The sequence below is a fragment of the Zonotrichia leucophrys genome, chromosome 2 (assembly GCF_028769735.1).
Source record: "Zonotrichia leucophrys gambelii isolate GWCS_2022_RI chromosome 2, RI_Zleu_2.0, whole genome shotgun sequence".
In the NCBI taxonomy this organism is placed as follows: domain Eukaryota; kingdom Metazoa; phylum Chordata; class Aves; order Passeriformes; family Passerellidae; genus Zonotrichia; species Zonotrichia leucophrys.
In genome coordinates, this window is record NC_088171.1 from 6144130 (window position 1) to 6159439 (window position 15310).

At 40.8% G+C, this 15310-nt stretch overlaps 1 protein-coding gene across 3 annotated transcripts in view; it reads left to right on the top strand.

Moving 5' to 3' along the window:
* Nucleotides 1–15310, top strand: part of LOC135443558 (sodium channel protein type 5 subunit alpha-like) — a 214421-nt gene that overhangs the window by 120419 nt on the left and 78692 nt on the right. The gene's annotated exons all lie outside the window — the stretch shown is intronic.

The following is a 15310-nucleotide window of genomic DNA, read 5'->3' on the forward strand; positions in this document are numbered from 1 at the left end:
TCTTTGACATTGTGGCTCTAATGGCCTTACTGTTTATGTAGTGAGTTATTTAATAGTAGATGCTGCTGTAAAAAAAAAAAAAAAAATTGTTTTTTATGCTACCAATTGCTTTTAGTAGTTGTTTTGCTTTTAAGTACCCAATGTTTTGGTACTCAGCTGCTGGGGTAGAAAAGTTCTTGAAAGAGCTTGTAGAAAAACCAAGTGTGTTGCTTTATTTACATTAACTTAAATTTTAGCAGTTATTTTCACACAAAAATGTTGATTGCAAGAACAAAGTACATTTTTAGGTGTTTTTTTAAATAAAAGTCAAAGGATTAAACTGTAATTACTCAGAAAGTGAGAAATTATTTAGATTTTTTTCTATGACTTACCATTTCTATATTTTTTAAAATTAAATTTGATTAGAAGAGCAGGAGCAGAATATTACTTTCTTTGTTGTGGAAAAAACATGATTTGTTATATCTTTTAGGAGAGTTTAGCCTGAGATCTAGAAAGTTAATTTCCCTCTGCCATTAAGCAATGTGTTCTGTGTATGATGATGAAAGTTGGAAATAATATGTGTTAAATTCTGGGGAAAATGTTAACATTTGAAATATTCATGGATTATTAAAAGATGTGAATTAGCAACATCTGATACCCTTAGATATTAGCACTCATTAATGTGCACAAGTTCTGCTAAGTATGAAATCTGTCTCAGCAGAGACTGCATTAACATTATCTACGTATATTTAACCTTCAGTGCTCAAAAAAAGAAAGACTGTCCCAGATGTAAAACCAGATATTGAGCAAATCTTTCTGCATGGAGAAGCTGAAGTTATTGGTCAGCTGAAAGAGAAAATTGCTAGGTTTACTCTTTTCAGCCAACAGTTCTGTAAGAATGTGGCCAAGACTGATAAAGAGGAAGAATTCTTGTGTTTGGGTTTCTCATAGAAAAAAAGAAAAAAGAAGGAAATTTTTTATAGGTGAAAGAACAGTAGATTGTGAATCATGAGACTCATCCAGTGCCAACCTGGAGATTTCATGATGTTGATTAGCAGGTAGAGAGGAAGTCATCTTACACCTCTGGCATCAGAAAAATTGTTGCTTTCTTCAGTAAGAGTGGATTGAACTCACCAACTCACTCTTACAACGTCATCAGGCACAAAACTTCTGGTAGCTTAAAAGCACCACGAGGCCTTTCAAATAAAAATATTCATGTGCAAAAACTTTAACCTGTAACTCCATTGCCATCTGTGCCAGCAAAGAAAAACTTGCAAAATACTTGCTGAGATCCTTTTTCCTCCTCTGAGTTTCAGGAGTCAGTTCTGATAAAGAATATTTTCCTGGGGCTTTATCTCATTTGGACTCTAAATTCTTCCATTGTATCTGGAGGCATGGAGAAAACCTTGGTGTAGCATATCTATACATGCATCTAAATTAAATACTTTTATCTGTCACATCTGCCTTATGGTGATGTCTGGGGTTGCTTTCCCAACTGCAAGGCTGAGGATTATGGAGCAAACTTGCACCTGAACTCCTGTAAAGTCTGCAAACTGGTGTTGAAATTGTTACAGCCACTGCAATTCTGTGGTATATTCAGTGATTGGTTTGCAGCCTCACTAACACGAAAATTCAAAAGAATGGTGAAAGGAAAGCCAGGAAACTTAGTAAATGCCCTGGGCAACATTGTGTTATAGAGTAGTCCAGTTGTTGAAAGGAATTTCAGTGTATCCTTAGACTTTGAATAGTATTCATATATCCTGAAAATGTCTGGGACAATTTGTGTGCAATGCCACATGAAACTATATTTAAGGCTGGTCAGCTGGTGAGTGAATCATCTTCAAGGAGCTAAACTTTACAATATAGTTGGAAAACTATGTGCAGTGTAACTGCCTTTTGCACAATAAAGCTGTGCTGCTACTGCCAGGTGGCATTTTAAAGTCACTGAGGCTGCTTTAGAAGGTAAAGCCAAACCAGACAGATCATAAGAATTTTTTCCTCATTTGTAAGAGAGAGCTTCTGAAATAACGAAATTAATAATTATGCTTTTTGATAAGTTTTCAAAAGGGCTTAACGTGTTTTTAATGTATATTTATGTTACTGAGGTGAACAAGGAAAATCACCAATTATTGAGATGATGTAGGAGAATTAGGGACAGGAGGCAGGCACCACCTGGTGTCCCCTGCTCTGGTGAGAGTAAATGTGACACCAGCCACTTCTTGGGGCACAGCTGTGTGTGCTGGGTGCTGTGGTGTTTGTGGGTCCCTAGGATGAGGGAAGAGATGAGAATCTTGACTCCATGTTTCAGAAGGCTGATTTATTATTTTATGATATACACTATATTAAAAGAAAATGATATATTAGGAGTATACTGAAGAGAAGAGAAAGGAGACATCAGAAGTCTAGCAAAGAATGAATAATACATTTTTGTGACTGACCAGAGTCCTGGCACAGCTGGACCTGTGGTTGGTCATTAAGTAGAAACAATCCACATGGAACCAATCAAAGATGCACCTGTTGGCAAGGAGCCTCCAGACCACATTTCAAGCAATCAGATAATTATTATTTCGCTTCTGAGGCCTCTCAGATTCTCAGGAGAAAAATCCTAGTGAAAGGATTTTTCAGAAAATGTGTCTGTGGCAGGGTGCTAACATCGTGCATGAATTAAAGTGACACTTTCATCACGGGCAGGACAACCTCCCAGGCTCACTGGGTGTGTGTGACACACACTGGCCAAGCCACACTTTTACCCTCTGGTGGCCACCAGGATGAAGGATGGATCCTGCCAGGCCCTCCTGAGGTGCCACCAAGGGAGGGACAGCTTGGAATGCACTCACTGTCTCTGCTCCTGCTCCAGCTGGGCTGCATGAGCCAAAAAGCATCCCTTGGTGTTCAATCCACAGGGCTGCAGTGCATTAACTGGCCCTCAGGGCTGAGTTCTGGGCTGCTGTTGTGTCACCTTTGTCCCATTCACACATCCCAGTTCATCCATGGCACATCCAGGCCTGTTCTCCAACCCACTGCAAGCTGGCAAATCACTGCTGCATTTCCCTGGTGGATCTTGCATTGCTGGAGTCACAAACATGTAAACATGCATGGTCTGTAACCAGGAAACTGATACCTTAAGAATTTTTCTTAAAAGCAGAATATAAGAATGGAATTCCTCCTTTAGGATCAGTCATAGCCTTTTTCTTTTTTTTTCCCCTGCTGTCCATTCACTTAGGAAAATATTGATGACATTTTTTGAGAACACTAAGGTAGAAAGCACAACCAGTTTCTAGGGTATCACACTATCCTGTAGGCAGGATTGCATAACCATTATTGAATTAATGCATGATGCATGGAATTATGAAATACAAAGTGTAAGGTCATGCACTCAGCCCTGTTTAAATATTTATGTTGTGATCCAGTAGCTTACCAGCAGAAAATGCTTGAGAGTATATGTATCAGCCACTGTGAACATCTACATCTGAAATAATTTCATGGAGGTGCCTTTATAGTCAGATCTGTTTAATGGAGTCTGTGAAGTCATGAAATATCTTACCACCCAAAAAATTTAAATATAACGGACTAAAGAGCCCCTAAAACTACCTATTTTTGTCCCTGCCATCCTAGGAGGCAAACAGCTGTAGAAATCCCCATGTGGCTTGATATGTTGACCCAAGAGGACCTTCTGGTCCTGTTTTTTCCTATGGTAATCTCAGTGCCTGGCAGCAGAGCTGCTCAGCAGGGTTTGGATAAGATTTGAAGTGACCACTTTGGTTAAACTCAGTGGAAACTTTTCTTTGTCAAATGTGCCTGAAACCTGTCCTTCTATTCTGCTTCCACATTTCAGGAACCATTTATGGATTTTTTTCTGTTATAATTTGGCCCATGAGACAGGCAGAAATATAGAAATATCACATTCTTGGGTGGAAGAGGTTTGTGCCTGCCTATGTGCCTTTCCTACAATTCCATGTAGGAAAGGATCCTTGAAGAGATGTTCTGGGAAAGTCCCACAAAACCTCCATCAGGTTAAAATCAGTGGAGTCTCAAACTGGTCAGACATCAACAGAACCTCATTATGAGTCTTTCATCCCCATTTCCCTCTTGAACAGACAAAATCTGTTGATAAAATGCATTACCAGAGCTGTTCTGACAGACACACAGTTCTGCAGCTGGGCAAAAAAGAAAAATCAAGTCACAGGGTTTTGAGCAGCCTGGTCTAGTGGAAGGTTCTGTAACCACGGCAGAAGGGTTGAAAATAGGTGATTTTTAAGGTCCCTTCCAATACAAAGCAGGAGATGATTCTATACAAAGCAGGAGATGATTCTATGAATGGGAGCAATGCAAAACTTGGTGCTTCCACTTCATCCTGTTCTTTTACAAGAGTCTGACCATGTCTGAACATTGTCCTGAGCACCACCAGTGCAACCTGGATGGGAATAATGGCCTAGAAGGAGGAGAAAGGCAAGAAAGATGAAGGGTCATTAAGCATAGATTCTGGCCTGACAGATGTTCAAGAGAGAAATTTGGAGAAATGGCTGCAGCTTTATGTGAAGCTTAATATATGAGAAGAAATTCACATCAATTCCCTGTCCTGAACAACTTACCTAAATAACAGAGTCTAAGCAATATAAGGTGTCACTGGGTCCCATGTATTTATCTAATACTTTTTTTTTTTGTTTGCCAAAGTTGCCTTTATTTCAATGTTTAGAGTGAAGAAAACAGATAAAAAAAACCACAAAAGATGCAGCTGTAATATGTAGTGCTTAAATGTGTGAGACAGGGCTGGTATTTGGATTGCATGGTCTTCAACACAGGGGCTTTGTTTCTGTATAAACCCTTTTCTAGAATTAATTACTGAGTGTCACTAATTGAGCACCACAATCTCTAACTGAAGAACATAAGAGTGAGCCTATGTGGCCACCTGTGAAGGAGAACTGTGAAGGAGAACTGATGGTTCCCTGTGGGACTCCATCAGCTGTATGGGAGCTGCACAGGTCTATCCCAGCTGGAATATTGTGATCAGTGCAGAGTATGAAGTTTAATAACACAGATTAAGGTGTTCTTTTGCATTTGCCCTCAGTGCCAGAAAATATCCCTGAACACATTTAATTTATTAGTGTAGGAGTATCCATAAAGTCCTGTCTCACTCAGTGCTGATGCTTCTCCATCACTGCAAATTTTTCAGCAGATCACGTCTGGGCTTGAAAGAGGCTTATGGTAATGTCAGATTTTCTCTTTGTTTAAATGGAATGGGTACAGAGAACTATCATTATCCCTTGTGGTAAAACCAGAAGTAATAGCAAAATAGCATCTTACAGGCCTGGGTAAAAGTGGATTACAATTTTACATTTCAGGAGCTCAGACAACCAAAGCATATTAGGATGGTCAAAGGTGGTCTTCAGATGGAGATTTGTATTTCTGCCTGACATGATAGGGCTGTCACTGAGGGAAGATACATCAAAACCCCAACGCTTTTAAAAGACAGGAAGCATTAAACCAGGGAATTTCAAGACTATAAAACTTTTTAAAGGGAGATGAAGAGTTGTTTTACCCCAAAAAGTACAAGGCCTCTTTAATTCAGACAACTTTTGTCAATAAATGAATGCAAATGGAACTCTGATGACATATGATAGCACTTTTCCAGCTATCTCCTTATTTTCTTTCCAAATTATATACAAATATAGAATACCAAAGCCCCATTTTTGTGGGTTTTACTGTCTATCCTTAGAGAAATGTTTAAATCAGGGTTTCCAGCAAAACTTGCTGCCCTGAATCAAGTAATTATTTTTGCATTTAATGACAAACATGACTTACACATGGGGGCCACTGAAGACAACCACTGTGTGAATAAAGGTTAATCTCCTTGGAGGAAAATGTAGTATTTGTATTCAATCTAATTATTAATATAAATGAAGTGGAATTTCAAAATATTGTGTGCCTTCTAATTGCAAACCTAACTAGGTTAGATCTGCTTGCTGGAAATTAAAGCAGGTTCGGGAAGGAAGGTATGACAGCCAAAATTACAACATTTAGGGTTTAGATTTTTAATTTTTGAATCACAGTAGAGGTCTGCAGTGTCCTCAAGCTTTACATGTTGTGCTTCTGCCTCTAAACACATACACTCCTTGGGGTCTATTGGTTTTACTTCTTGCACAATGGAAGGAAGACAGCATAAGGTGCAACTATGTGAAACCTGTGGAAAAACAGCTTTTTGCAAGGATTAGGGAAGCCACAGGAGATTTGAAGAGAGTTCAGGTTGTCCCAAGTCTTACACTGACACTCCCTTCCCTCCCCTCTCTCTGCACCCCATTGCTCGTGTCCTGGACGCTGCTGTTCACCTCAGCTGCTCTTTCAGCAGCTCCCAAAATTCTGGAAATATGCATTTGTGTTTTGGTTACATCAGCTGAGAGGGCCAGCAGATAAACAGGCAGGAATAGGCACGTCAGGAGCAGTCATCGTCAGGAAAGACAAAATCTGCAAAGCAGCGAGCGGGGGGCACGTGGGGCCCAGGGAGGAGGAGGATTGATCAGAAAGCTGCAGGAGCCATAATGAGAGCTGGGAAATACTGGCAACAAGGAGAGTTTGAGGGTCCAGAAGAAGCCAGGGAGCCCAAGGGATCATTAGTGAGGAGTGGAAGTGTCATTTGAATTTGTCTCGTCAGCTCGGGCGCTTATGTAAGGGAGGCGAGTTTCCTTTGCCGAGTCACATGTGGCTCTGCAGGAGAGCAGCCCAGAATCCATCAATAAGCTCAGCTGGGGATACAGAGAAAGTGGTGTCAGAACAACTGTCAGCATGTCACTGCTGTCCTCCTTGCTCCTGCTCATCTGGCAGCGGGAATATTTGGTGTGATGCTGCAGAGCTCAAACCTCCGAGGGAAACAGATAAACCCCAGCACATTCCCAGCTTCTCCCTCCATCATTTCCATGCCAGCTACCTGAACACTCTGTGTGTCCCAAAGCAATTTCAGCTATTTGTATTCCCCATTATCCAGCCTTTCTTGAGAAGCGCCTGGGAAGCAGAGCACTCAGGTAGTCGATGCTTTTGGGCAAGCATCTGGCTATGTCTGCTTAAGTATTAAACATCCTGAGGGTTAAAGAAATGTCCACCAGAAACAGATGGCATCATCTGATGCTTCAAAAAAAATAAATCCTGACACCAACCATCAATCATTCCAGTTGCCTGTGATGGCTCCTAGAAGCGATGGAAAGCCTCCATCCTCTTGTGGGTTGCTTGAAATACAAAGCTTTTGCCTGACAAAATAACTGCTACCATTCCACATCTCTTCATCTTTCTTAAACTCCACTCATCTGTGTCTTACTGTGTTAAACTTCTTTAAATTCAATAAATGGGCTTTAAAACCTGTATGATTTATCAGTATCCACATAAATAACTGTAATTTATTTTATTGGGTGGATATATCCCACCCCCATGTGTAACATCAGATGCTGGTGCTAAAAAGTCTGGGGAAATTAATCTCACTTATTTTATTGGGTGGATATATCCCACCCCCATGTGTAACATCAGATGCTGGTGCTAAAAAGTCTGGGGAAATTAATCTCACTGTATTTATGATGAGCCATCAAAGACTGCTGTGTTTCCAAAATGCCATTCTGTGGTAGATTGAGTGGAGTCTATTCAAATCTGGGAGGTTTAAGGCTGCTTTCCCTCATATATGTGAGAGAAATGCACCTGAAAATAAATAGGAGGAGTGACTACTTTCAAAACCTTCTTCTAAAAAGTAATCTGCTTCTTTCTGTCACTTCAGATTTATGAGAGTCTTTATCTGCTACAGGCTCAGTTGTTTCTTCTGAAGAGTTGAGTCTTGGCACTTGGTGACTAAATCTGAGCTTGCATCTTAGGGGGACAAGTGTGTTTTCAAGGTATTACATGGTGTTTGTGTTGAATATATACTAAAATCTGCCAATTTTTTCCCTGCAATATTCATCCACAGAAAAGTAGATATTTGAAAACACAGCTAGCTCAAATCCCAGTAGGAGTTGGCATACAGAAGAGGAGTGAGCTTTTGCTTCTGATGAAGCTCAAAGGAGGCTGAAAACAAAAAGTGGACTAAAACTTTTTTTTTTTTAATTTATATGGTGGCATAAGGAATTCCCAAAGCAATAATCCAAAGCAGATTCATTAGTGGACTGTGACAGATTTTGGCATTTGGTGCAGATTTTCATCAGTAGAATTATAAATATTGCTTCTTGATCTATAAATGAGTCACTGGGATATATCAGAGAGAAATAAAATCTGTTAACAATGCTAGTGCTCTTCCATAGGCATGTATATAAAAGAACACAAAACTATCTTCCATTTCTTCCATTAACACTTATGGGTGTGAGGTGTCTTGGAAATATGAATGAAGAGGAATGGTATTAATTAATTCGATTGACCCAACCCTTTGTAAACCATCCTCATGCCTTTTGCTCTAATTGTGTTTCCAAATCAAAGATATTTCCCTAAAAATATTGTTTAAGCATCAACTTTGTATATGAACTACTGACAAGATGGAATATTTTTAATAAGATACACCATATGTATGTTTTATGTTCTCATAGATATTTTACTTGTGAAGATTCTAGTGGAGTCCTTGCTGAGATTTGGTTTTATTCCAGGGGATCAAAGGGGAGCTAAGTTATTATTTGGAAAAGTGCAACCCTGTTGGTGTAGTAGGCATGAGTAGGGTAAACCTGCCCACTTTTGGTACTACATGTGTCCTTGATTAGTAGTGTAAGTAGGGGTTTGTCAGTGGTTAAGTTCTTGCTAATAACTGGGTAGTTATTAAAATCTAGAAGGCACTGAGTCAAATTTAATTGGGCAGGAGTGTGCAAAGATAGGTACAACTAAACATGTCTCTTTTTATTAATGTCACAGTGCGACTTGTCTAGATGTCACTGAAAGGGTAATGACAACAGGATTATTCCTAACATGTGCTCAGGGAAAGGCAAGATTTTAATGCTAAAATAGGCCAGGTGGTACAAAATTAATACATTATTCACTACTCCTAAACATCTTACACTTTTAAAAAAAAAAAAAACCCTGTTACAAATATTTTTTTTCCGTCACCAAAAATAAGCAGTGAGCTGTTCATTCTTACAGTTGCCTCTAGAAATATCTTGTTAAAAAGAATATGTGAAACAACCAGTGAGTCATGACAGACTTAACCTTCTTAGCAGGTGTGTGATATTTAAGAGACACTGGAATTTATCTTTTCATGTACAGTGCACATTCATATCTGGATTTCTCCAACCAGCACATGTGTGGCAACAGTCTGTGGCTTCTCAAGGAAAAATGCTGAATAATGCACTTGGAAAATAAATGTAGTACACAGGATCAGATACTAATTTCCTTTTTGGAGTCTTATTGAACAGAAAGAAATTCCTGCAAAGAGATCCTGCCTTTGGTCTCCTGCTACCATTCCACATTTCTCCATCTTTCTGAAATTCTGCTCATCTGTGTCTTACTGTGTTAAACTTCTCTAAATTCAATAAACTGACTGACCCACACTTACTGAGGAGAATCTCCAATAGGTACAGATCTATTCCATCTATTTTATATTATTGCAAACAATACAAGGGAAAGGAGAACCTAAGCTATTGATTTTTCATCTCTCTTATAATTTTTGTTTCTTTGCTACTATTTAAATCCCTTTTGTTCTATTTCATTGACTCCAGATTCAGGTGTTAATTTTTTTCCCATTTTGTTTGGGTCATTCTTAGCCAGAATCATGTTTGAATTAGTTCTGATTGAATATGAGCCAAATTTTCCATTCCTTTAACTATCTTCTACCTGAAATGTATTTTCTCCAATTTTGGTCAGTTCTAGGCTTCATTGTCCTAGAATCAAAGAGTGGTTTATGTTGGAAGGGACCTTAAAGCTCATCTCATTCCAATCCCCCTACCATGGCAGGGATGCCTTCACTATCCCAGGCTGCTCCAAGCCCCTTCCAACCTGGCCTTGAATCCTCCAGGGATGGAACAGTCACAACTTCTCTGGGAAACCTCTTCCAGTGCCTCACCACCCTCACAGTGTAAAATTTTGTTCTTATATCTAATCCAAATCTCTCCTTTTTCAGTTTAAAGCCATTATCCCTTGTCCTATCACTCCATGCCCTTGTCCCAAGTCCCTCTCCAGATCTCTCGTAACTGCAGTAACTGTAAAATGACATGTCCATGGGAATTTTGGAAGCATTAAGAAATGTGCAGAATTACCCGCAGCTCAGCCAGAGACCAAGGGGATGGGCTGACCATTGAGGACACTCTGGAACCCAGGCAGATGAAATGGGTCATTTTTTAGGACAGCAGTGTTTGTCAGCACCTCCCACCTTGCAGGACATGGCTTTCATTGTGGAGATGTAACTGGCCCCACCGCTGCTAAATCCTCCTGTTTCTTTAATGAAATGTGGGGTTTTGTCCCACTTCTGAGTCATGGGGCTTCTCCAAGAGAAATCTGTGAAAGCCACAAGCCCAGCCATGTGCTGTGAAGGCAGGAGATTTCATACTGTGCAAAATTACTGGTAGAAATCTATTTTGGAGCTCTTCTGAAAGAAAACCCCCTGGCTGGCAGGCAGCTCTGTCACTTTGTTCTGCCCTTCCAGGAATCTGCACTTGGAAAATTCACAAAATCAGAGCCTCCTTACACCTCCCAAATTCACTGTAGAGGTATCCTTTTCACATTTCAATATCCTTTCCACATTTCCTATTTTTTAATAGGAAAGTGTGATTTTGTGAGGGAACCCAAATTAAAATATTAAACCTGGGAAATTGATTAGAAAGTCAGATTTTTAAAAAACATTTTAAACCGTGTTCTCCTTGAAATAAAAAAAAGGGGGGAGGAAAGATAATTATTTCTTGACTCTCTGATTTAATTTTTGAGTCTCTGGGCCTACCCTCATGCTGATTTTTCTTTGTTGTAATATATTGGTCACAGGGAGCCATTGCTGTGCCCATTATCACTGGTTTTCTTTCAATTTTACTCTGTTTCCATGTGGGATTTTTTTATCCTTTTGGTTCTCTGTGGCTCTTACCTTTCCCTAGCTGTTTTCTGCCATGTGTGAATGAGAATTTCCTTTTTCTCTTGATCTCCAGTCCTGATTGCCCAAGGGACACGATGGGCTTGAGATGACTGAGGGCAAAACTTAGCACAGTCCTTGGTCACAACTGAGTGGAGGTGTAGGATCTGAATTGTAAAAGGATGAGGATCTGTGGAGGTATAGGATCTGAATTGTAAGAGGATGAGGATCTGTGGAGGTGTAGGATCTGAGTTTTAAAAGGATGATTCCATGGATCCCACTCTACCTGGACTGGGCAGTATCCTCCACATGAGCCCCCTAGGGTTAGATTTGGTCTTCAGGTAGAAACTGCAGATCTTAAACATCCAAAATTAGGGGGTTTTTTCATTGTATAATTGGTAGAGCAGCTGTTATTTGCATGCAGCCAGTGAAAATATTCCAGGGTAATGCAGGTGTTTCTCATTGATCATCACTCCTTGCAGGGAGCAGCAACAGCAAAGCCTCCCCAGACTGTGCAGTCTGTCTTGCTCTCTGATTGTCCTGACATCCCCCTCAGCAGGACAGCCAAACACTTTTTGTTGACTTAGCAGAAGGGTAATTGTCTCTTGGTTTGCAAACAATAAACTTTCCATGGTTTCCTTGATGTTTTTGGGGTACCTTGAGCCTTTAACATCACAAACACTGCTGGTTTTGCTGGAGAAGTTTTCAACTGGTCTTGTCTCACAGCACGTTTTGTCTGTCTAGACAGTGCTTTGAGAAGTCCACAGCAGCTCTGGTAGAGCCCTTGCTACTCTGGTGAATTAATGTTGTTTTGATATCTGATGAAAAACCTGCAGGAACACGTTTGTTTTTACACTGTGCCTCCAATAGTGGGAAGAATTTATCTGACTCTACTCACCCTCTCTTCCTCCGCACATATAACATTTGGAGACTTGGAATTTCAGAAATTTCAAGAAAACACTTGGTTTCCAAAGACTCATTTTCTAATACTTCTAAGGAACATACTTAGGAAAAAAAAAACACTGAAAGTCATCAGCTACAAAAGAAATCCAAATTCAATAGTTCTTGACCAGATTTGGAGTGGTACAATTTGTCTGCACAGTGGTGAATATGCATGTAGGTGAATAACAAATTAAAAAGTCTTGTAAACATGAGGCAGCCACCAGGTTGTGGTGAAAAGTGCCACAGGTTGCCTCAGACTGATGTTTCCAGGACTGTGTTTCAAGTGACAAGGACACAGGCACCTTGTTCTTCCAGCCTGTGGGATGCTGCAGGACCTGGGGATGAGGAGAGGCAGAGGCTGGCCCCTCCTGTGCAAAGTGAAGAGAACAGGACTGAGGAATCTGCCCCGTTAATTACAGATACCCCTTTAAACCCTGAAGTGAGAAATTGGGTGATCATTCCCCACCCATCAAACACAGGTGAGCACGGCTGCCATCCAGCATCACTTCTCTGCCCTGCACTGCTCAAACTGCTGCACCAGACACATGAAAACTGCAGGGAAACATAAAGTTCAGTTCCTGAAGAGAAGAATTGTCAGTAAAACCCCCAGCTTTATTGTAAATATCACAAAAAAATTCAGGGTAGGGGGAACACCCTCAACTCACCCCATTCCTGAAGATAGCTGAAGCTGTGTCAGCCTTCCTACTTATTCTTCATAGGCCAGTGGTAAAATCAAGCATTGTTCTCCAATTTTTCTGGGTAAATAGAAATCATTCGCATGAAATCTCTGAAATTACAGCCAGTTTTCGCATATGATATAATTATTCTTACCATATTACATTTTTTCTTTCCTAAGGAGAACATCCACTCTCATTGCCATCATGAAGTAGTTCAGAGATTTTACTTAGGAAATAGACTGTATTTGCTGAGCAGCCATTAAAATTCATTTTCTTCTATTTAAACAGATAAACCAGTTATTTCACCTAAGAGGCTAATACAGAGTTGACGAGAAAAAATTCCTTTTGGAAGAATTGGTATTGCAGTGGTACTGCAGTGCCCAACAACACTCCCACCTGCAGCTGCTTGTGGGTTCAAACGCTTTCCACATGGGAAGTTGTGTGTCTCAAGGCAAGAAATTCATATCCCCATTTCCATGTGCTTTCCTAGCTGAAAGTAAAAGAAAAATGGGCAAGAAAAATGAAGGAGGTTGATGATGTCCAACCTGTGCTCTCCCTCACTTGCCCCAGGCCACAGGGACCTCTTGCCAATCTTGTGTGATCACGATCATTTTGACAGCGAGAAACTAAGATATCAGAAGAATGGGATTATGAGATTGACTGCAGGATAAAGGGAAACTGGGCTGAGAGGATATAAGCTTCTTATCCAAGCACAAATAGCTGAAAGAATAGGAAGGGAATATAGAAAATAAGTGATCATATAAATTGCTTTTTGCAGGAATACTCTCTCTTTGCTCTGGGATGAAAACATACAAAGGACTGGAAAATACACTTCCAAGGAAGGAAATAATCCTCCAGAGAGACTGACTACATTACTGTCCTATTACTGCAGATCTCTAACTTAGATCTAACACTTAGTGCAGTGAAATCCCCTTCCTGAGCAGTTTTTCTTTGCAGCTTAGTGGATTCTACAGCAGTAAACAAAATATAATAATTGGCACCTATTTTGTTAGGCATGCTAGAAGGTCTCCAAAGAACAAACAGCATCTCTCCCATCTGTGCTAGCCAAAGAACAGTGCAGATGCCCACTGCCATCCATGAGCAGGAAGGAAGAAAATCAGATATTTTCACTGGTCAGAGAGTGCCTGAAGAGGTTCTTGCTGGTCTGTATCTGCCAGGCACTGCAGGTGGATGGGCTCTGTTTTATCCACAATAAAAAAGTATTAAATGAGTAGCTGAAAAAAGTATTAAATAAGTAGCTGAAAAAAAAATGTTAAATGAGTAGCTGAAAAGAGTATTAAATGAGTAGCTGGTGATCCTGGAAGGTACTTCACTTGCACTGTCTGGCCTTTCCTGTGCAGCTGAGTGACAGAAGTGACAATGAGCTGCCACAGGGTTACAATTGGATTAATGGCTTCCTTTTTGCATGGTAGATTTCACTGATAGGGGTATTTTCCTGTTGTTACAGCAAAACCTGCTTGGCTGGCTCCTAGGAGATTTCTCTCCCCAGGGAAGAAAGGTGTAAAATCCCTTTCCCTCTTCCTGGGTGACACCAATGAGGGTCCAGGGCAGTGGACACAGAGCTGAGTTAATTCACAGGAGCTCAGGAGTCTTCACACTGTCTGACTGAATGACAGATGGAAGGTTAAATACAGAAAGATTTATATTGCTATTTATATTGCTATTTATATTGCTATTACTTTTGCCAAATCAAGGCAAACAAAAAGGCATAAGGGAAAGGAAGAAGCAGTCTCATGGTTTTGTTCCAAAAGTGTCCTAACTTCAGCAGCAGAGCTTGCAGATGTATCTTCAAACTGGATTTGATGAGAAGGTGTCATCTGAATAGAAATTCTCTGATTTTGCCCTGTGTTGACACAAAAAGAGAGGATGGAGCTGAGATATTTAGACTGCAGCCTACCACAGCAGCATATGTGTCTCCCTGCCTGGAGCTTTTTGGGGAGGATGAGTGCCTCCAATGGATGGGGAGCTTGGAATCAGCCTCACAGCCCCAAGCCCCTGTGCTTTTCACTTTCAGCCAGCACAGAACTGGTGCAGGGCCTGGCACAGTGCCGGGTTTGTTACCCTGTGCTGCTGCTCAGGATGGGGCTGGAGCACCCTGAGCTCCCCTCTGTCCTGGGGAAAGCTGTAAAAGCTGGTTTAAAGGTTGGTCACCACTGTCCTGCAGAGTGATTGTCACCAAGATGGGCTGCTGGGTGTCACAATGGACTGCATCGTTACTCATATGATTTAGTTTTAAATAGGCCTGCAGGGAGCTGGACTTGATGAGTCCATGGGTCCTTCCAGCTTGAGATACTCTGATTCTTTGTGGCTTATTTGACCTGCATCTGCCTTTAATGCAGGTCTGAGATACAAAATCCAAGCTTGCTTAGTCTTTAGTGGGCCCTGCTCAGCTCCAACATCCCCTGGGATGCCAGACTGTCTCCATTGTCTGCAGACATCCTGGGAAAACTGCAGCCTAAGCACCTCAGGGAGGCGCCTGCCATGAGGCTGAATTAATCTGATCATTTGTGCCTCATACTGGCACAACCAGAGTCACGAGCTTTGGAAAAGGCATTGGAAGGGAGAAGGTCAACGAGAGCATGCTGGATTGTCATTAGGCTAAAAGCTTCATATAATTATACTAAAAGAATTTGGGGTTCTTTGAGTGCATCTGTCATTTGATTCCCAGCCCTAAAGACCAAAAAGTGAC